Source organism: Dromaius novaehollandiae, chromosome 1 (assembly GCF_036370855.1).
Source record: "Dromaius novaehollandiae isolate bDroNov1 chromosome 1, bDroNov1.hap1, whole genome shotgun sequence".
In the NCBI taxonomy this organism is placed as follows: Eukaryota; Metazoa; Chordata; class Aves; order Casuariiformes; family Dromaiidae; genus Dromaius; species Dromaius novaehollandiae.
This window is the reverse complement of record NC_088098.1, coordinates 149102563-149123317: the sequence shown is the minus strand read 5'-3', so window position 1 is coordinate 149123317 and position 20755 is coordinate 149102563.

The following is a 20755-nucleotide window of genomic DNA, read 5'->3' as shown; positions in this document are numbered from 1 at the left end:
CAAGCAGTTTGATGTCAAATTGAAAAATATGTAACACATTCTGGAAATCTTATTTCACAAGTTACAAGGGGATAGGATACTAGCTTTTAACACTGTATACACTTTTTTACACTTTTTTTTTTTTTTTTTTTTTTTTTTTAGGATTCCTTTCTCATCCATGAAGCAAACAAGGCAGGAAGAGAAAGTGCATTTTCTGTGGGTGACATGAGAAAGGCTTCCTGCTAACATAAGTTCGGGGCACTCCTGTGACATGGCTACACAGCTGGGAGCCTCTCGCCTCCTGCCTGGCCCCGGGCTGGCTTGTCTGACACTGACACTGTGGCGCTGCAAGAGGTGCGCGAGCAGCAGCGGTGCACCAAACCGGGGGTCCCACCCCGCTGCAAATGGCCTCAGGTCCTCAACTAGCCTCCTGGCATGACCAGAAACTACCTGAAAGCACAAAACAAACTGGGCACCGTGACACAAATACCCCAGATAAATTGTCAGAGCTAGGAAACATTTCCCTGGAAGTATCTAAATACATTTGCTGAGTATTCGGGCTATCCTCTGCCTTAGTTTTTCTCTATAACTCTTCCCATTCCTCTTCTTGTTTGTCTGTATTTCATATCTTGTTTTATTTCTCCACCAGCTTCTCTCATTATTTTGCTTTCCCTGATCTAGTAAAGAAAAAAAAAACCCTATATACTATCCATTCTTCTCAGACATAATTATCGCTATTATATTGTTTGGATGGAATCATAGCCAATTAGCATGACCAGAAATTTGAATCTATATGGTTATTTTTATTTTGTTTCTCAGTCTATCTTACAGCAACACTCAGCAAACACAGAGGAAGGGGTTGGGTATGAGATCTAACCCCACTTGGCGCTCCAGTCTCACGCAGGCTTTTAGGGAGCCCCCCCCCCCCCCCCCCATGCGGTTAGGATCAGCACTCCATTCCCTAAAAACAGACACCTCTGCCCTCTCAAAGAACTGAGCAGATTTAATGCTTTTTTTCCCCTATAAAACATGCAGGAGAGGAGAAGGGTGAAGAGGACTTCTCCCTCTTCCCCCTCCCCTTTTTATTAAATCTCCTGATGCTCAGCACACTCACCCAGGAAGGACCAAAGCTACTCCTAAGGTCCCAGAAAAATGCCCCAACACTGCCTGCCTGCAGACCTTAAGATCAGATCTGGGGGATGCAGAGGAGCTACTGTTTCTCTGCTCTGTCAGGGGGTTGAAATGGAAATTTCAAAGTCTCGTTATAACATATTTGTAACATCATGAACATCCTGTTAACACCCACTGAAGCGATATTCTGAAAAGTGCTGGAACACTTAACTCGTGTTCAGAGAAGCAACATTTGATAATGGCATGTTTCAACCACTGGTCTTCTCCAGTAATCGTCTGGTGTAAAACGCAGCTCGAGATCTAGGATCCGAAACCAGGGCTCCCTCCCTTTCCTTGGCTTGGGAGTGCCCAACAGCAAGGTTGCTGAGCTATGCCCAATTACTCATAGAGGGCTTTTCTGCACAGTAGCAGGGTTTCAACAGCTGTAGGCAAGATTCCCATCCTCTAAAACTAATCCTTTCACTGAGCTTAGAAATTTCAGCTCTGCAGTGAGGGATTGAATTTTAGCTTTCTCCTCTGTAGGCAACTGTGATAAGCGCTAGTGTGCATTACCAAAGGGAAGGCACAATCAGCTTTTCTATCTAGGAATCAGCAGAAATGGGTCGTTGCTGCTGTACTTGGTGAGGACCCTCGTCATTCTGGAGGATATCTGGGCGCACAGAGAACTTGGGCTGCACTTACAGATAATGTGACAACTTCAGTTTAGAAAGTGAAGAGCTACAGGATCTAAGCACCCTCTAGTGAGGCAGCATCTGAGATAAGCTTTCCAGGGTCACAAATCTGCAGTCTTCATTAAGTCCTCTTTAACCACCAAAGTCTTTCTGGATGTGGCCCATAGTACCAGGCATGCAGGCTTTGCTGTTGTTTTCTGTACAAATGCTCTGTCAGAGCCTAGGCATTCGGAAGGACCTGCTGTTTTAGTATTTGTCTTCTGTGGCTAAAATACCATTCACACCATGGCTTTTCTATGTCATTGGCTGGGACCTATCTTCAGCACCAGAAAGCAAACACGGAAAAAGTGTGAGTGCTTTTTGTGTGTGTGTGTGTGAGGACTGTTTTTACACATGGTGTATGCACAGGAACACTGCAGTCAGAGAGGTTGAGAGCTGAGCACGTTACATCGAGCCCAAAACACAGCTGTGGCTGGCCCTTGGAGCCCTGACAGCCTGCCTTCTGCCTCCTGGGTGTCTGTAATGTAGCTCTTGCTTTCCCCCAAGACAAGCATTAGGAGCAAGGTGAGCCACATGTGAGAATGATTAATTAACTGTCCAGGTGACCTGATAATGAGGAGAAAAAGTTGCTGATAAAAGACTGTCCCAGGACCAGGAGGAAATGGTGTTATGTGACTTGCTTGCCTTTGAGTGTGCTGTAACAAAACAGACCAGGACACAGTAAGAATTTTTGAAGGTAACAGGCTGAATTCTTTCATCTCTACTACATAGCAAAAAGGTCTGGGGTTATTTTAGACTCTCATTAGGTTAGTGAGGGTATTTATAGCAGAATATGGCTCTGTCTCACATGAATGATTGGAATATGAAGATGTTTGTCTGGTAGTGGGGCTAATGAGTTATGGCTTGGTTTTCCTGGATTTTGTTTTCTAGAGTCTTCTTGTTTTGTTCCTTCCTTTCCCCTCAAACCTTACTTTACTATTTCCTAAATGTTCAACTTCTTTTAGAAAACCTATGCAAAGAAACTTCACTCTAGTGATGAATAGTCATCCTTGGTATTAAAAATAACTGGTGAAAGTTAACTAACTACACTATTTACTCATAGGTTTGAAGTATAATTTAAATGAGAATTTTGCCCCTCTATTCAAAGTGTATGTGTATTCCAACTATGTTTCTTTCATGAAAGACTTGGATTTACTTTTTGAGCTTATGGTAAATAAACTGTAACTTATATTCTTAGGTCTGTAGTACTTTATCCAAATCAGTTCTTTCTCTTCCATGTGCAGAACAGAATTGGTATTCTCACAGCACCTGGAGAATATTCCTAGGGGAGCTAACTTAAAAACTTCTATGAAATCCTCTTGGAGTATTGTAAGGATTAGATGCTGTGGGCTGTACAAATTTTTCAATTGTTGCCTTTAAAATAAAAGAATAATGAAAGCATGTAGAACATAGCTTATTCTTCTCTTGGAAGAAGCAGCAGACTTGGTATCAAGTTAACTTTGAGATAGTGGTTATGGTGTTTGAGGCACGATGGGTTCTTAAATACCATTTTCTCAATCTCAAATACCTATCAAGAACTAGAAAAACAGTCTGAGTTCTACACATCTACCCCAATAGGTCTTTCTTGACAGGTTGTCAAACCACTGTGGCTTTTTTTTTTAACCTACATCTGTCTGCTAAAAGGTAGTCTGTACTGAGAGCAGTAGTAGTTAAAATCTTAGCACTGCTGTTAAACTGTGGAGTAGGCTCTTTAAAAAAAGAACAAGTTGTGTTGTCCCCTGCCCCTTCCCCTTGATGTGGAGGAGCAGAAAGTGTAACTTAGCTCCCTGCCATCTCCATCACCTGGTCTCTTGTTATCAATCAGCTGTGGCCCAAGCACCTAGATCACTTTAAGATCTCAACTTCTTTGTGTCTCTTCGTGCTCATCAGGATGTCTGGACGTGGAAAGAAAAATGCAGTTGCTGGCAGACCTGGAGCTGCACCAAAGAAAACAAAATCAGCCAAGGCTGGTCTGCAGTTCCCTGTGGGTCGAGTCTACAGGCTGCTTAAGAGAGGGAACTATGCTGAGAGAATAGGTCCTGGCGCTGCCATCTACCTGGCTGCGGTGCTGGAGTACCTGAGTGCGGAGATCCTGGAGCTGGCGGGAAACGCTGCACGAGAGAACAAGAAAGCCAGGATCCTGCCGCGACACATCCAGCTGGCTGTGAGAAATGACGAAGAGCTGAACAAGCTGTTCTCCTGTGTAACCATTGCCCAAGGAGGGGTTATGCCAAATATCCTTTCCCAACTCCTTCCCAAGAAAACTCTCAAAGAAACTGCTCCTTCACAGGAGCAGCTTGGTAGCCACTGAAACTTCCTTTTCCTGGTCTGATTTGTGCACTTATGGATGATGGGACTTGGTAGCGCTAATACTAATTATGTGTTTACTACTTTGTCAAGTTTTTTTTCCACTATTTTTAATGTATCTTTTAAAGCTTGTAATAAAGTTCTTAGAATGCAATACTGGTTTTCTTCTTTCTATGCCCATCTCCCCTGCTATCCAAATGTTTAAGTTGAATAGATAACCACTTTGAAAGCTGCTATAGCTAGGGAAAAGGGTGCAACAGGCAAAGGGGACCAGACATGCACAGTGATTCATATAAACTTTTCTTCTATTACAGATTCATAGTGCAACTAGTTAAACATCTCATAATTAGTCTAACCTTTTTTAGAAGTGAGTAATCCTGTGCTTTAAAGTCATATTACATATAGACCAGCAGTGAACAACTACTTGTCTCCAGACAGTGGTACAACACAAGCCTAAATCCCTAGCTTCTGTCTTGTCTTCTGTGCAGATTAGTGCTGTTAGTAGAAGTGAGTAACTGTCTTGCTTCTGTCTGTCAGTGCAGGATAACAAATTTTTCCAGATCTGGGTAAGCCCCAGGCTTTTGCTGATCAAGTTATTGAAAGCTTTCCCTTGGGGAAGTGCCTAGGGCTTTCTCTCACCTCATAGCAACTTTCAGCACTTACTGTGGAGCTGGAAAGCACAGTGATCTGCAGGTGCAGTAAGATCACTGCCACAGCATCCCTAGTATCTAGGACAATTAAGAGCTGGTTAGGACCAGCTTCCTGAACTGCAGCTGGAGTATGGACATTGTTTGGCAGAGGTCTGCAGTTTAGTCTGCCCTATTGAATTTGACATAGGCTCCCACCTACTGTTCAGGTTTTATGATCCCAACAGGAATGATATATAATCTAAACAGCTCACTCAGAGGTGCACTGGGCAGGAATGCCAGTTGGGGAAGAGAGAACACCAACCTGAGAAAGCACCTTGATTTGGTAAGCACCTTGAGTGGTGGGTAGTTAGAGTGGTTTTTGTATGCTACCCATTTTTCAAAAGTAATTTGAGGAGGTCTTGGCTGACCTGCTGAAGTGAGGAAAGATAGGAGATAGTATAGCAAGGAGAAGTAAAAAAGTCTGAATGCAGGTCTTAAGCACTTTGTGCATTCTGTGCATAAAGTAAAAATGTATTGTGTGCAGCTTTAGCCTTGTTTTGAGTGTTTACGCCTGTAACTAGGGGAAAAAAACCTTTAAGGAGGTACAGGAGAAAAGAGCACATGAAAATAAAGTTAGTTCCTCTGTTTAACCAGAGCCACGGAAAACAGGCTTGGGATTGATAATTCCTTTGGACTAAGCAAAAGTCTAAAGGCTTGAAGTAGTGATAGCAGACTCGAGTGTAGTATTTATTTCATGCACTGTTTTAAATGCAATGCTTGTAGTACCCTTTGCTAATCTAGAGAACTGTGTTGCATCCAGCTGCTCCTGGATGCAAGCTTGTTGTGTGGCTCTGCACCACACAGAGCCTGCAAGGCATAGCCAGTGTTCAAGTAGCTGCTAGAAAATGCCTTTGGCTGACATTTTTGTATGGTAAAAGACATGAGGGGAGAAGAGAGGCCCTATCTTTACTTACAACCAAAGATAAAGAGTTTGGGATGAGGTACTGGTCCAATTCAAAGGTCAGAGATCCATTTTTTAAGTATGTTTTTGTCAAAACCAATTTCACTTTCTGTTAATCAATAGTTTAAGCCATTTGTAAATTAACCAGATAGCATAATGATTTGAAAAATCATCTCTCTGGCTGCACAGTAACATAAAGTGGACGTCTCCTAACCCAGCTGCTCTGTGAAATTTTCTTTTGGGCCAAGGCTCAACTTTTCAGCACTTACATATTGAAGAAAAAAAATGATTCAGCTATCAACACACACTCAGCCCTGGAATATACATATTATGCCCTGAAAAACAACTGTGCATGCTTTTGATTGGAGAAAGAAATGAACATATGAAAGATGGAGACACGCAAAAGAACAGAGAGAACCTTATGTGAGATGTCCTGAGCTTTCACAGGCTCTGCAACATGGTCATAAAGCAGTTCAGCCACTGCTGGCAGTTCAAAGAACCATGATGTTTATAGGTTGCTGGTTTCAGTTCTTGATGAATACAGCAAGGTGAAGTTTACCTCCTTCCAGCATCCATTCAGGTGTGCAGCTCCCTAACATGTTGTAGCTAAAAACCTATTCTGACACTTTAATCCCCAGTGTGAGGATGGTTGAGGAAGATGTACCAGAGCAGCCTGTAACTGAGCACCAGAAAGCAACTACTGGAAGAAGAAGAATGCAGAGAAAGCAGAGCATTTCTTTTAATAAACATTCCCTGGTGTCTTCTAATTACTTGATCACCTTTTTGGGGAAAGTTATTCTAGCATTTGAGGTTAGTGAGAGGAATTACACAAATGTTTCTAATTTTGAAGCCAATGTACACATTTTAGCACCTTGAAATAGTTCCTCCTAACACTTTTTACCTGATGAGCCCACAGCTGCAATAAATTAACTGTCAATCAGAGGTAGTGCAATTTTTTGTAGCAGTTAATAGTCTCTTTGTTTTCAGAGGGGCTAACAAGGTGCTAAACAGCTCTAGGAGGAAGAGCGACAGATCCTCATGCTCTCAGGTACTCTACTGAGTTGCTCCTGTGTTGTGTTTCTATTTTAAGTGGCTGAAGCATCAGTCACCCAGGTGACATTAAATCCAGTAAGGGCTGGTAATGATAAGGCTACTGCTATGCATGAATTTAAAAGGGGGCACTGCTATACAAAAAGAGTAATCTAGTAGATTTGAGTAGAAGAATTGTTAGGAAAGAAACTAAGAGCTTAATTTATTAAGGTAAAAGTCTGTTCTTAAGGCAAGTATGCTTTCTTCATGTTAGATATTCTCTTGAGTTAGATAATGTTTTTTAAAAGTTTGGTGCTAGTATAAGGCTGTTGGTTTTTTGCTTTTTTTTTAATGTAGAATTAAGTTACTCTTTAACTCTAAAAGCTAGGGTACTTAGAGATTTCCTTGAAGAACTTCTTTTGTATGTCTAAGTGGCTTTTAGTTTAGTATCTTATTTAGTTCATCCTTGATTGTAGGTAAAACATCTCTTATTGCTTAAGATCAAAACCTAAGAGTTCTATACACAACAGCAGAATCTTCCTATGTTCCTCATCCGGCTGATTTGTTACACACATTGAAGAGTAATTGGTAGTATTAAATAACAGAGATTTTATGTCAGCAGTAAGTGGTGGAGACATGCTGAGATGGATGCAATGCCATGCAAAAAGTCAGCACTGTGTGTTTGTGGCAACCTGATGCACAGTGCGCCGAGTAGAGTAATTCAGGTATTTAGTTAGCTTCTGCTCCTCACGTAAACCTTGTTCCTGATGGTGGCCTGTTATCTTGCAGCAATAGGTCTCCTCACTTCTGGAAGACAAGAATTACTTGAAGTGGTTTCCAGCAGACAAAATCTTTATTTCTGTAGCTTCAGATAAAGATATGAGTTTCTAGCTCTGGTTTTCTCAAGGTCAAAACTGCAGAAACTGCCTAGTTACTTACCTGGGGTAAGTTCATTGAAGCTTTCTGGGAGGTTTTCTGAATGCTTGTAGGTATTCTGAAACTTTTCTTCTTAACAGTTCTCCTCCTTTGATATGGGGTCAGAAGACCTCTAGGGAGTGAGGTAGAACTTAGGGGCAAGAAGTTGTGGGGATCTGCCAGGTGGCTGACATGTTGCTCCAGCTGAGCTTATAGATGACCCTTGCTGGGCTGAAAATTTGTCAGGCCTTCCTAGAGCAGAAGCCTGATTTGTTTCACACTTTTGTCCAAAGGAGAAATAACTAGTGAGCTACTCTTTCTGAGAGGAAAACTGACTTATATGGGAATTAGAAAATGCAGTGGAATGAGGAGAAGGTGGTTTAGACATTTAAATGCTCAGCAGTTCTTACTCCTGACCCTTTATAGCTTAAGGCATTAAAAGCAGTCATTCTTATTTTCAGTTCCTCTTATTTTTATACTAGGTTGATGTTAGAATGTCTGAACATGGAAAGAAAAACACAAAGCTCCTCCTCGCCGCAAAGAAAACAAAATCAGCCAAGGCTGGTCTGCAGTTCCCTGTGGGTCGAGTCTACAGGCTGCTTAAGAGAGGGAACTATGCTGAGAGAATAGGTCCTGGCGCTGCCATCTACCTGGCTGCGGTGCTGGAGTACCTGAGTGCGGAGATCCTGGAGCTGGCGGGAAACGCTGCACGAGAGAACAAGAAAGCCAGGATCCTGCCGCGACACATCCAGCTGGCTGTGAGAAATGACGAAGAGCTGAACAAGCTGTTCTCCTGTGTGACCATCGCCCAAGGAGGGGTTATACCTAATGTTCTTCCTCAGCTTGTTCCGAAGAAGACCATGTCACTGAAACCGCGACACAAAGGTGTCCAGTCACAGGAGTTCTAGCCACCGCCAGGCTACCGATGCTGTGCTGGGGCAACACTGGCTTTCTCCACAGCTCAGTTTGTCATGTATTTTGGCATTTTTGGTATAAATTCACATGTGTGTGTGCCTGAAAAGTTGCCAAAGAAAGTTGTTAATGAGGTTTCTGTATATATGCCCTTTAAAAGCTGGGTGGGAGGGAGATGCAACAGAGTGCCCTTATGATTATATAAGTGCACGGAAGACTCATGTCTATCTTCCCCTTTTTTTTAGTAGAACTAGTGTTTCAAATGGAAGTTTTTTCTTTAGAAGTGCAATTATCTAAGGAAACCTGGTCTTTTTATTTTTTTCAAACTTATGTACACAGCTGGGTTCTCCTTGATCTATATGTGTAAATGATTGCTTCATCTGATGTCTGTGCCTGTGATGAGGTCTTAAGTGTACTATCCAGTATAAGCAGATGTATCTGAAAAATTTAGACTGGCCTTTCTTATAATGATGGTACAGCTAATGATTCATCTTCTCTTACAGTGGTTGCTGGGAAAGGGTTGTGCTGTAACTTCTTTGAAGGTCACCCAATGCATATTGAGCCACAGATGGTGCTGGCACAACCTCATGTGTTTCTGTGCTCATGGAGTGCAGCTTGGACTCTTCTACAGACAGCATACAAACCTCATCAGTGTCTGATGTTTAGAAACTTTTCTTATTAAGAATGACTCCAATTTAACTTCTACCTGCTTGGCACTGAGAATCTTCTTAGTTTCTCTGGAGCTTGTTCCATCAGGAACCAGCTCAAGCAAAGCTAGGTATCAAGAATGCAAGCCAGAAAGTCTCCTTTCCAGGACCATCCGAAACTTGCTGGGTTCTACACCTGTGGCTGCTTGAAAAGTTACCGAAGCACTACTGGGTTTACACTCTGAATTGCAACATGGCTGGGGACAAACACTGGTGTTGATCTGTTTGCTGTCCTGCAGAAGACTTTAGCAGCTTCACCAGAAGAATACCACTTGAGTTTAAGAATTATACATTCTTGAGTTCAAGAATTATACATATTACACACTATAAGTGTAATAGGTGTTTCAATTATTCCATGTATAGTAGAGAATAGGAAGGCCTAGTGTCTACTAGGTTCAGATATGCTAATGCAGCCAGGCAGAAAGGTTATTTAGAGAATCATCTCAAGCCAGACCCAACCAGCGGAAGGTCTGGGATCCTCTATTTCCAGTATCTGCCCCCTAGTCAGATGTTTTGTGCTGCTTCTTTTTCTACTGCAGCTCATAGATATCTCCCTGATTTTCTGGACTTGTGGGAACTGGATTCATCCCTTTGTATAGGCAGGTTAGACAATTTAACTGAAGGGCAAGAAGCCAGGAATGAGGAATTGCAGGACTGCAGCTAGAGGACTTTCTGTATTTGAACCCCCTAGCATGCGCATAAGCTGCAAACACCTACTAGCTGGGAGGGTGCAAGAAAGCAAATGGAAGACAGTCTGTTGGTAAGTCCCGGTGTAACTAGCTGCTATGAGTACTGGAGGTAAGAGGTTTATAGTGTGGATAATAGATGAGTATTGTTTTGAGGGCAGCTTTAAGATCAGCCATTACTATTTGTGTCAGCATGGTCAGCCGTGGCCAAAAATCCAGAGGGTGAAATGGTGCTGACCTGCATAATAAACCTAACACCCAGTCTTCAAAGTAACAGCAGCTCCAGCTCCTTAGGAGGCTGCTGGATGTTTTTCTACAGTAGTTTCAGTCAACATCAATAATGGGAACTGTGTTTTAGAAAAACCGTTCCCTGTCAGGCTGATGGTTAAGTTTCATGCTGTGTCAGCTCAGAGGCTGGCTCGCAGCCTGCTGGCCCTTGCAGGCCAGCCACCCACAGCACAAGTGCCCCGGCTGCCCCATCGGCTCATGCAGCTCCCACACTGTGCCACTCTGCTGCATCAACACAGCTGCTCATGGGGGCTGCTGTGAGCCAGGCTGCTGGACTGACACATGTCAAAAATAACCAGAGTTGAGATGTGAGCTGGTGCCTTAGCTGAAGTGGGCAAGGAGGTTTACTGAACCCTCCTATGGAAGTCCTATTGAAAAGGGGATAGTAGGGGAGAGCTTTCCCCCAGCCACAGCCCTGCTGCAGAGGAAGTGAAGCTTGGCCTTGGCTTGCACGGGGGATTGCCCCCTGCTCAGGGAACTGCATGAGTGGTGCTGGGACGAGCTGGCCGTGAGGGGCCACTCCTGCCTGGAGCACAGGCCTGAGACCAGCTCAGAGGGAGAGCAGCCAGCACCTGTGGTGCTGTGCTGTCTCTCTGTCTTTATTGCCAGATGACCAATGCAATACATCTTATTAAGCTCATCTTGCCCTACCAACAAGTTTATGTAGGTTTAAGTATGACTGCAGGGCAGCCAGCAAATTTGAGGCATCCTGTTGCCGCAGGAGCAGCAAGGTCAGGAAGACATGGTCTATCAGAGCTGAGTGCCCAGTTTGGACTGTGGGGTCTGTAGCTCACAGCTGCCAACCTGTGAGGGCCAGTTTGGAGGCTGGTAATTCAAAGGGCTGTCTGGGGAGAGACATCACCTTTGGTAGAGGCTCACCAGTGCTGCTTTGCCAAGAGGCAGCATGGAGGGGAAGGATCTGAAGCCCCAGAGGAGGGAAGCATGCCCTTAGGTGAGCCTGAAGTGTTGCAGGAGTGACCTCCAGGCAGACATGGCAGCTTCCTTAAAATTTTACAGCAGTCAGGAGCAGGAACCTGTTTCCTGGCTAAACTCATTTTTCTGTCCATTAAATGGTCTTTATTCATCACATGCCAGTGGCCTTTGGCAGGAGTGAACAGACGAGAATGAACCTGGGGACTGCTGGGATGGGGAGGGGGCAGGTACACCTCTGGGAAAAGCCTTGGGGAAAGAGCATCCCTGGAGCCTGCAGGAGTCCCCAACCACCACCACACAGCTCCGTGGTGGTTATGGCTGACCTATGTGCATCTTGCTTCCTGAAAAATACCTCTCCTGTTCTCTCTGTGTTCAGCAGCATAGTTTTTCTGTTGTACTTCTAAATATAAAACCATCGGTGCATTCATTCCTGCACTTTTGTGATGTCTCAAGACAATTACAAAGACAATGCCAGATGCTAAAAGATTAATTTGGGGAAACTCTTGTTAACTCCTCCAATACTTTCTCCTGCAGCTGTGAAGCCTATCTTGTTTTTCCTTTAAAGATATGTGTGCTTACAACATTGTGCCCTTCAAAAGGGTACTACTTATCTTAGATAAAAATCCATTGTCAATTTAAAAACACAATAAAATATATATGTGGTCTTCTAGCATCTCATTAGCACTGTTCATTGTCAGGTTGTGCAATACGTACTCAAAATAAGTAACTTGATAACTTGTAAAGCATATAGTTTGCAAAAGCGCTACTAGCGGCTGGGTGAGACTTTGCTCCTTGTTCCCCCACAGCTGACAATTTGACTTCTTTCTTGGTCTCTGTTCCTTGGTGTCATAACTTGCACACTTCCTTGACTTCAGGGGGCAAATTGCTTATTAAATAGCTAACATTTATTGAATGTTTTGAGGCTGTTAAGTGTTAGAAATGCGGGAAATTATTGTTTTGTTTATACAAGTAGCTCATTAGACACCCAAACAAGGAGTTGCATAATGAGAGTGTGTGGGAGCGAATGGAACAACTGTTTCCAGGACTGCAGTGAAAATTGTGTTCTCTCCAGCTTCATCAAACTGTGTTGCTTTTTTCTTAGTGTTGGGCATAGCATCTGTGAGGATGTTTTTGTCAGCAATATCATGATGGGGTTTTCTTATTTGTTCTACCCAGGAAAGACAAGTTCACTTAAACTCAGTTAGCAACCACTGTAGCATTTACTATGTCAGTAACTACTTGGCACTTAGGGAGAGCAGTCAGTCTTATTCTCAGAAATGCCTAACCAATGAACCAGTAAAAGGTGCAAGTAGACCCTGCATTATCTGTGTGGTCTAACCTCCCTTGAAGGCAAGGAATGGGGGATTTAGTCCCTAGCTGTGTGAGAATTTAGATGGAATTTGAATGCATCTGTGCAAGTGAGAGACTCAAAGGAGCACTCACTGCATAGACTTGCAAGTGGCATCCTTTGCAAGAGTGCGTGCTCTCTAAGGGGCCACACTAAGGAAGGCGCATACCTGTTCTCACATGCTTCCTGATTTGGGAATACCTCTCTTCTTCCTAAGCACCAGAACTTAGGCATCTTGCTACCTGTACCAGTAGGTGTTTTCTGAAGTAGGCTAAGGCTCAGTTTGGCCGATGTTCTTTGCTTTGGACTCGCTGTTGCCACACTCTCAGCCCAAGGAGTCAGAGCTCACAGCTCCAAGAAAACAACCCCTGGAGTCTGTGGATCTTCTGTCAGGAAGGAGCCCTGTCCCAGCATTCTGCTTTATGCCTCCTCTTGAATCCAGGGCTCTGTCCAGCCAACAGAGTACTTGTGATAGCTGAAGGTACCGTGCAGAACCAGCACAGCAGCGGGAAAAGGGATCCTGACTTTGTTAGTCAGTGGTTAGCTAAGTCAGCAGGGATACTGACATCTTTTCTTTCATGTCCAACCCCGATGTGATCTCAGCTTGTGGTTCTGCTTCTAGGTACTGTGCCACATGGTGAAAAAATGGCAGTAATGGGCCTACTTTCCACAGTACAGAATGTAGACAGAGAAGTGCAAGTTAGTAACCCGAAAATAGCTGTCCTTCATCTAGATCAGAGGAAAAACATCTCATTTTTCTCCTTGCAGGATGCGCTGTATCCGAGGCAATGTTTAAGCTGGAATTACTGACACAAGCAAGCAGTGATGGACAGTTTCGAGCAGTCACAACACTTGGCTGACTTTTTTTTCTTTTTTATTTTTTTTGTAACTCAGCTATTGAAGGGTCTTTCAGACATGCATAGAAGACAGTGAAGATTGTTGCTTGAGCTAGGAAACAGACTTTTTTTTTTATGAGGTCCTCTATTCGTTTAAACATCATGCAGTTACTTGATGAGGCTTAAATAATACTTCACTAGCTGAATTCATGGAGGAAAGCACACGCTGCTGTAAGGGAACTCAGATGTAGCCCATGCATCTGTAGAGGAAACATTAAGCATCTGTCATACATCCCAGTCCTTCTCCTTCCTCAAGTTTTAACATCTCTCCTCATTTTAAACCTAGTTTTCCTTTTCTGATCTCTTCTATCATGGTTGTTTTAACTCATCAGCTAACTCACCTGGGACTTAATCCACTTCTTTGGGGTAATACATATGTGTAGCCCACTTGCTGGGACAAAATTCAGTAATAAACCCAGGAGGCTTTCATCAGAACTTCCTATTTACCAGTCTGGCAACTTTGTATATGTGACTGCATGGGTCTGATTTTTCTCTGACTAAACCACTGTGACTTTGGTGTAATTCTTTTTGGCTCAGTGGAGATACACTGGTGTGAAACTAATTTGATATACAAATCATGGCTTATCTCTGGCTGAGCACTTTTATTGTGCCCTTCATTCTGGTTTCCCTCATGGACTTAAATGAGTCTTTCATGAGAAAACAAGGGGTACAATAATACATTGTTGTAAAATAATATATTTTTAAACAACTGAGTGCTTCAGTGTCATTTAATCCTGCAAATTAAAGCATTCTTTTGAGAAATCAGATATATGCACTGGGACTACTCCCGTATTTAAATTGTTTCTCTATGAAGAGTACTCTCTTCTTCAGAAAGCCTTAGTCTCTCTTCCACTGAAATCATGGCAGAACATCCAGCAAATGGTGAAACCTTGTCTTCTCCTTTAACTGAGATTACAAATTCAGTACTGGACCGTGATAGAAATGAGTATATAAGTTATTCAGAAAAACCGAGGGGTCTGTATTTGCTCCCCCTCCCATCCCTTGTAATCCACCAGAGCAGATCTGTTCCCTCGCTTGCCTGCATCAGGGCCCCAGTGCCAGGGCAAATGGAGGAGGAAGGGCTAAAGTAGAAGAAGTTGTTTTGAGAACTGGTGGTGAAGTGGAGAAGAACTATGAAATAGGAGAAAGGAAACGGCAATAGTGGTGTAAAAATAGAGAGATGTAGAAGATGAAGAAAAGGGTGGCATAAACATCAGTGGGGGAACTAAAGTAAAATTTATTGTGTGAAGCAGCATTTGGTGATAGAATAAAGTAAAACAAAGAATCATTTCCTTTGTGGCAGGGATTACTGATTGATGTTCTCTGGTTTCTCTTACAAAGTTTATCAAGCAAGAGGAATGTCAGGGCACTTTCTGGCCATTTGGACTGCGCATTTATACCTGCATGTGCCATTACCTATTCTACAGGACCACCAATATTTTTCCAGACTTATTCTTCTTTCCAGTGTATTTGTTAAAAGTTAACATAGCTCATTAGGTTTAGTACCAGCCCTGGTAGGGGCCACCAACAGATATAATGTCTGCTACTGAAGAGCAAATGAATACAGTTATGATCCTTCATTGCTGTCTCATAACATATCGGCAGAGAAATGATAGCTTTTCAGAAACCTGGGGATACAACAATGACAAAAGTTTTTCCATTACAAGTGATACTAGTCTGAACAGGAGGAATGCAGAGCCTGGTTTTGCAAAACATTTAAATATGCCTTGAAGAATGCTTAAACATTTACTGGAGCAGGGCTAATCATACTGCTAAATAATGAGGCATTTTAAAAGGTGGAAAGATCCTTTTATTTAAGGGTAAATTTAAATTTAAGGATTAATTGTCCCACTTAAACATAACATAAACTTCATGGAAAAATCTTACTAGTTCATTACAATAATTAGTATCAATATTTATTCTAGACATAGTGATTGGAAATGCATTCAGACAAATAACCACATCATCAACTTTTGGCTTCCTTGGGAGGACTGGGTTTTTATCAGGTTGATTAATAGTCAATCTTTAGGATTTCAGAGTTATTTCTGCAGAGCAATTAGCTAGGTATCACAGCAGACCTTTGAGGCAGATAAGTAACCGTACTCTTGTTTCACAAATGGGGAAGCCAAGTCAGGTAAAAGGTGCAATTTCTGTAGTGGGCATGCTTAACTTTATACATGTGCATAAGCCCCTGTTCAACAAAGCACTTGTAAGTACAGAAATTATACACTTAAGAGGTTCACTGAAATAAGATTATGGGTATAAATCAGGAAGGCCAGAATTAGCACTCAGCCACTTTCCAGCTTTGTGCACTAACTATTCATCTGCCTTACTCCTTTCAGATTTTGGCCTTTCTCTTAAGAGAACAAAGTTTCTGGCATCATGCTGCTTGCTTGCTTGCTTGTCCTTATGTCCTCATCTATTAACTTCCGAATCTGCTGACCCATCCTAGGCAAATACGATGGAGTGCTGAAACCATGATGTGCTTCCTTCTAGTTTCATGGAAACAGGTAGCTGTGTAAAAGAAAGGGACCCTATGAGTGCCCTGACTGAAGGACAGGGTGAAAAGCTACAGCATGAAATTACACTAATGAAATGATAATGGAAACCGTCATTTATTAAACACAATATAGGAGATCTTCCTTGAAGCACAAATCTGAAAGAACGAACTTCACTGGTCCTGCTGAACATTGAATATGCTCAGTTACTTTTTCAAATAAGACATTGATTGGACAGTAGTCTTGCAAGTGACTAGTTCTTTCCTATCCCATGCTACAGATTTCAGCTCATATCTAGTCACCTGTAGCTGAGGCTGATACATGACTTAGTTGTAAAGCAAAGCAATGAAAAATTTCAAAACACGGCTCTTCTGGCAGCTCTCTTGTTACCAGTGCTGCAGAGCACGTTTATCTTGATGTAGCTTTACTTTCCTAACTCAATTGTGGTATGGTGCAATTGTCTGTCAAGGAAAATGGATGTTTTCAATAACACCCATTAGAAAATGTGTGTACATGGTACTCCACAATTCAGTGAAGTTGTGGGCAGGTGGAAAGCATGGAAATGAAATGATGCCTGGAAAAGCTCTTTTTTCTTTTACCTGTCTAGAGGGTTGATCTTGGTGATGGATGTATCAGCTTTGTAGAGTGCCTGCAGCTCAGTCTGTGCTGAGATTTGTGTGTTTACAAGTTTGCCCTTCTGCCGTTCTTTGTCACCCCGTTCTTTTTAAGGAAAGGAAACGTCCCACATTTTGGCCTCAGATAGCTTCGTCCAGTCAAATACAAAAGATATGTAAAGTCTTAACTCATTCGTTACTTGAGTTAGGAGCAAGACAAGCACAGTACACCGGCGGCCACTGCATGGCAGTAATGTGTCACTAATACACACCGAGAGCAGGGTAGGTTCAGGAATGCCTCTGGTTTTGTAATCACAAATTTGATATTAGCATTGCCCTCTGCTGACCAGTCCCACTATTGCAATGCCAAACCATCCCATTTTCTTGAAAGACAAATACCTGCTCTATTTTGGTGCACCAGCAGTTACAAAGTAATGACTTTTGCTTATCTTAGTGCTCACTAAACACGCATAGTCAAGCAGCTGTGGAACTTGAGGAGAAAACATGATCTAAGACTACAAAGTTGTAAATAAAGACTGAACTTCTGAACTTTTTTTTTTTTTTGGTGTTTATTTACATAGCACACCATAGTCTCTGGCCTAGTCTATGGACATTTCATACTGCCCATGAGGGCGCGTGGCTGTGGAAAGTCCTTTTACTCAGGAGTCATGAGAGGAAACATGAACGTGAACCCTACACTGAATTAGACTCCCAGATTTTGTTACTTTTCTGATGGCTCACACATAATTGTTGCTCCTTGCTGCCATGATGCCAGTTCACACATGTTCTGTATTTTTGCCTTTTTTAAAGAAATTGTAACTTATATTTAGGTTTGTTATATTCTGTTGTTGTGAGTTTAGGCAGCTGTACTCCAGCAACAATTAGTTATGTGCATGCCTCCCTCCCATGCAGTAACTCAGCAGGCAATATCTGAATTGCCGTATAGAAACCACTGAGTGCAGAAGCTTTATGGTAAAGATGTTCAAAACTTTTTCTTTCAAGCTTGCAGTCTGTTCTCCTTCAGACTTTCGCTCTGGATTTCTCAGCAGATTTAGAGGTGGTAGATAGATGGTATTTGGTGTACGAAGTTTTTTCCCGTAGAGAAATGTCAAATTTTTAGATGATGACCCATGACCACTTATGAAATCAGTCATATTTTTCCTTCTTTACTGTGGAAAAAGTAGATCCATAAATCACTGCAGAAGCAGACTTGGTGGCTGCTTCTAGCTGTTCAGTGGAGTACCTATCATGCCACCTATATCCATTACCGGTAGGTATCAAGGTGATAGATGTATGGATTAAGATCAGTTTATACATGCTCAGTGGTCCAGCTGTGTCAGGCATATGCTTTTGCCCAGTTTAATACGGTAAGGAGAGAGTTTGCAATTGCAATATATGAGTTGCCTGGAACAGACAAGCAAGACAAGTCTTTAGAGCACTCTCCACATGAGCATCCGTCTCAGCTGCCAGTAAAGACCCTGCAGTCATGGTTTTATTCTAATACCCCAGCAAAGGAGTCACCATTTTCTTGCTATCTGGTAGCAGGAGTTTGCTCTGTAGCCTCACATACAGTAGTAAAGCTGGAAGAGGATACTAGCAGCTTTTGGCCAGCCTGTCAAGAAGTTACATAACTTCTGCTGAATTGGCTATGTTAAGCAAATGGCTTTAAATCTACAGAAGGTAGATTTAAATTGCTGCAGCTACTTCTGTCACATCACCAGCTGAGGATTATGGAGATGAGACAAGCAGTCAGCTGCTGCATTTTTAGTTCCTAGATGGTATTTCATGTCATGCATACATAACTGTTGTCTCGCTGGCCATTGGTTACTTCATCTGAGTCCTTTTGTTGTGTTGTTAAAGGACACTGGTACAGTTTGAGTTCACACATCACAAACCAGCTTTTTCATTTTTTCTGTAATCCGTATGTTTCCTTTTCCATGTTGGGATACTTTCTCTCATTGTACACAAGCATTTCAGAAGACACTGACCTTCCCAGAGCTTCCCTGTGGCTCTGGATAAGTACAGTGCTGGGAGTGAGGTATCACTTGTCACAGTTGTTAGTAACATGAGATAAAAATATGCGAAGTATAAGTGCTGAGCTCTTTAAGATCAAAGCTTCCACTTCTCCAGAAGTAGCCAGAGCAACTTCTTTCTAAAGTACACTAGGTATTCAAGAAAACAATGCTACTACTCTTTCTGTAAATGAAACATAATTATGAATAAACTGCACCATAATGTGACACTGAAGAGAAAAATGCTGCTTGTACTTATTTCAGACAGGGACTTTTGTAACTTACAGTCCAAGCCAGGTTTTGGTCCTTCTTGAGAATTATATCACCAAGAAGAGATAACGGTGCCTATAAATCAGTGCTGCTTTCTCCTTAGTGTCCAATATAATGTGAATCTTTCTTCATTTTAGGCCTACTGCTTCTGGGCAGTATCTTCCATAGGCATTGTGCCTCTCCTTTTTGCCACAACCTTTAAAGTACAAATGAAGGATTTTATCATTCCTCTCCTCAAACTTTCCTTTGCCTTGCTAACCAACCCCACTTCACTGAGCCTACCACCTTTCCTTAATTCTGCCTTTCCTCTCTGCTGGGCTCTCTCCTGTAGGTCCCCCTCTTTCTCCTTCAGCACTACTCTGTATGTGAAGTCTACCCTATAATGAGTGGAGTGTGATGCCTCCCACATAGTAGTGTTTACAGTTTTTTATTCATTCCACATTATACTTCTCTGTTTTCTCCAATGCTGTGTTATTTGACTATCTGCAGTTACCCAGCCCCTTTTCTGCAAAGCTACAACTGATTATTCTTCACTATATATAATACCTTACCCCTTTCCTTAGTGAGCTGTACATATTTTTTCCAGATATATCTTTGTCCAGACCATTCTGCATGCTGACCCTGTCCAAGGATGCTTGCAGTCCCCCCCAGCTTGCTGCTGCCTGCAGATTTAGTACGTGTGCTCTCTGCTGTGGGAGTCAATGCTAGCAGAGCTGGCAGGACCCCACGCACTACATTTTGACAAAGAAGATCCAGTAACAAATTAATACTATTTATTGCTTTAGTTCTGCCCCAACCTGTTCACAGCTTCAGTTCAGCAAAATCCTTCTTTGCTGCTAAAGGGCCAGTCCCGCATCCTTTCAGCAAGGAAAATTCTCACCTTGAAGTCTATGAGTCCGACCTGACCCAAGGCTATGGGAGAAAGTCTGTACGATGCGTTTCCCCTTCTGCATAAGGGGTAGGAATAGAGCAAGGCCTGTGAGTACCAGGAGGCTACCCGGGTTTCTTCTCTTTGCTCCGTGCACTGGCTCCTTTGTGGGCAGCCCGTAGCGAGGCCACATAGGACTCAGCCCCCCACCAGCGGGTGCATCTCCAGGCTCCTCACCGCACGTTCTGCTGAGCAGCACCTTGCAAAGGGGACTGGTTAGCCGAAGCTCTTACGGTTCAGGCTTTTAACACAGGAGGTCCTGAGCCAGTCAAAAGTGATTTTCAAGGTAAATTAGGCAGCATGAAGTTGTGTGCTCCTCAGCACGCCTGCCTTCCCTAGAGCTGGCAGAGCTGTCTCTAAGTGCATGCTCTAAGCTCTGGCAACTAGTTCCTGGAGTTGATTAAGTCTTATAAAAACAAATTCCTCTTTGGGGTTTAAATATATTGCCTCTCGATGTAATTGAATCTCTCTTGTTGCTTCTTTTTATTACAAGCGAATGAGTAAGCATTGGATTTACTCTTCTAAGCATACTGATTACTTTGTATATCTTGTCATGTCCCTTTTTATTTGTCTCTCCTCTTGCTGGCAGTGGGAGCAGAGATGTCAATCCATTTTGTCACAGAAATTTTTCTGTGCTTCTAATTGTTGTTGTCACCTGTGTGCGGGCTCCTGCCAGATTTCTGCTATGGATTTTCAATTGGGATGTTCAGAAAGAGACTCAGGCCGAGCATGACCTTTACATTTCAATATTATTAATCTCTCCTATTCTGCAGGTGACATTTCTGGTTTTGATCGCTACTCCAGGGAGGAAAGTTTTCCATTGAGCCATGAAAAAAGCTTTCCCGTGCATTTTTCCAGAGAACCTGCAATTACTACAGAAATATGGTTGAGGAATCTAAGTTATTTCCTCACCTGATAATTAACACAAGTTTATGAGTTTTATTTAACAGGTTTTGAGGCCCAAAGGAATCTACAGATGTTGTTCTTGAAACCTGTTGTGGG